Source organism: Cebus imitator, unplaced genomic scaffold (assembly GCF_001604975.1).
Source record: "Cebus imitator isolate Cc_AM_T3 unplaced genomic scaffold, Cebus_imitator-1.0 Scaffold55, whole genome shotgun sequence".
Lineage (NCBI taxonomy): Eukaryota > Metazoa > Chordata > Mammalia > Primates > Cebidae > Cebus > Cebus imitator.
This window is the reverse complement of record NW_016107370.1, coordinates 2,895,756-2,898,340: the sequence shown is the minus strand read 5'-3', so window position 1 is coordinate 2,898,340 and position 2,585 is coordinate 2,895,756. Positions and strand designations below refer to the sequence as shown.

At 45.6% G+C, this 2,585-nt stretch overlaps 1 pseudogene; it reads right to left on the bottom strand.

Moving 5' to 3' along the window:
* Positions 1–1,020, bottom strand: LOC108304539 (annotated as a pseudogene).
* Between the last annotated feature and the right edge of the window lie 1,565 nt (positions 1,021–2,585).

Genomic DNA, 2,585 nt, shown 5'->3' with positions numbered 1-2,585 from the left:
TTTAAGAAGTAAGCCTTTATTTCCTTGTTTGGCAAATAAAGCTGGCTGAGTCGGTTGCTTTTTGGTGATTATTCAAAGAGATGAGATCCCATATCCTTGTCTGACTCCTCCAGATCTTCCTTGGCTTCAACCTTAGCTGGGGCTGCAGCAGCAGCAGGAGCAGCCGTGGTGGCAGTGGCCACAGGGGCAGCAGCTGCAAAGGCAGATGGATCAGCCAAGAACGCCTTGACCTTTCCAGCAAGTCAGAAGGTGTAATCAGTCTCCACAGACAAAGCAGGACTCATTTATACCCACTGATGATAGAATGGGGTGCTGATGCAACAGCTGGGTAACCAGTCTGCAGACAGACACCGGCAATGTTGCGGACACCCTCCAGGAATCCAGATGCAGAGCTTCCTCTGTGATGTCAAGCACTTCAGGTTTATAGATGCTGCCATTGTCAGACACCTGCTGGATGACCAGCCCAAAGGACAAGGGAGACATGCTGAGCATGTTCAGCAGCATGGCTTCGTTGGCCCCCACTTTGTCTCCAGTCTTGATCAGCTGCACATCACTCAGGATTTCAGTGGTGCCTGGAGATTTTAGTGATGATACCTAAAGCCTGGAAAAAGGACGTCTTCTCGAGGCCCAGACCAGTGTTCTGAGCGGGCACAGTAACGCCACGTCGGGCAATGGCACCAGCACAGGTGGCACCTGGCACCTTATTGGCTGGCAGCACATCCCTGATCTCAGTGAGGTCCTGCTTGGTGAACGAACACAAGCCCACGTTCCCCTGGATACGGGGCAACAGTTTATCCAGAGCTGGGTTGTTTTCCAGCTGCCTTTGAATGGCCTTGCGCCTCATGGTTTCTTGCCCATCAGCACCAGGGTCTTCCCTCAGAGGATCATGCAGATCTGTTGCATCTGCTTGGAGCCTATATTGTCTGCTCCCACGATGAAGTATTTCGGATAATCATTCAAAAGCTGGATGACCTTATGGAAGCAGTTGGTCTTCCAGGTCGACCTGTCTTCCCTGGGCATCGTGACAGTGTGTGAGGGATTACCACATAGGATTTAAAGACGATATCACTTCCATGAGGAGCCTGGGGGGAGAGAAAAAAAGATACTATTTACAAGCAGCAATAGCTCTCACAGCCTAGCTCCTGATGCTGAGTGTGAATATTCTAGATATCCCTTTAGTGCTCCCAGAGCTATTGCCACCTGTCATTTAACTGGAATGACAAGAGATGGCGCTGTGAGCTCAATAGAAAGAGAAGACGGTAGACCTTGAGCCACCTCCCAACTGATCCAAGGTCACCAACATGCAACGCGTGGGATTTTTCCGATTTCCCTTCTCATTCCTTTAAAGGCTTTCCCAAATCCCAGGTAAATGCCCATACCAGAGTACATAACTACATCGAGAATTGTTTTCTTCTCATCCTCAGAAGGGACTCAGCTCCCGGACATACATGATGTAAAACTGCAAGGAAGACTGAGCAAACCTTGTGAGTTTCCAGTTTTGCTGGAAAGAGGACTAGCAGGGATTGGGGGTTCTTTGGAAAGCTGTGACTGTTATAAGTGATAACCTGCCATAAATGACAAAGTTGGGTATGGGCAAGCCAGAGGAAAACAGATGAACCAAAACAAAAAGCAAACAACAGTAATCGGCCACATACATCATTGCTGAGCTCTTGGGAGGATCTAAATCTTCCGCTTTCATGCGAGGAACACATTTGTCTTACTTTGTCCAGCTGTTCACAGAATGTCACATCACTTTGACCATGGGATCACTCCATTGAAAACTAAAATCTCATTCAGCCTCAGTCTTTTTATCAGTTTCTCAGTCACATTTTCTTTCTTTCTGCCATGTTAGGACCAGAGATGCTCCCTAAAAAAAATAAAAAAGAAAGCAATAACTTTTCTGAGATAGGGTAGAAGGCAAAATGATGAAGGAAGGATGGAGCTAATTTCAGATCTGAGGTGGCGCCAACTCTTTATGGGCTCCATGTGAAATTCATGTGAATTACAATTAGAAGATGTTTACTCACAAGAGGCTCTCCTCCCCCAGGCATATTTTAACTATAACCCTAATTTCCACTTTCACCCTCTTACCCCAGACCAATTAGCAGGCTTATGAAAATAAACATAATTAGGAAGATGAAATCATAAGGCCAAACACATTAAATAATGCATTCATATAATTTACAAGTCGAAGGCCCTTAGCAATGCTTCAGAACAAGCTTTCTGCCATGTCATTGTGATTAAGAGAGTCATGTGATGAGAAAATGTTTGTATCCCCAAAGGAAGATCTTGGCATCCCATTTCTCTGGGAGGTAAGTTAAAAAAAAGAAGAAAAAAAAATTGTTAGACAAAAGAAGGATCTATTGCTTAAGCTGGCATTTAGACTAGGAATTTTCTGGGTTAATTACATTTTCATAACACAAATTGCTTTAGACATTTTTTAACTTATTTGAAGACAGGCTTAGTGGCACATGCTGGTACTCCCAGCTACTTGGGAGGCTGAGGTGGGAGGATGACTTGAGCCCAGGAGTTTGAGGCTGCAGTAAGCAGTAATCGCTCCACTGCACTCCAGCCTGGTGGCTAGA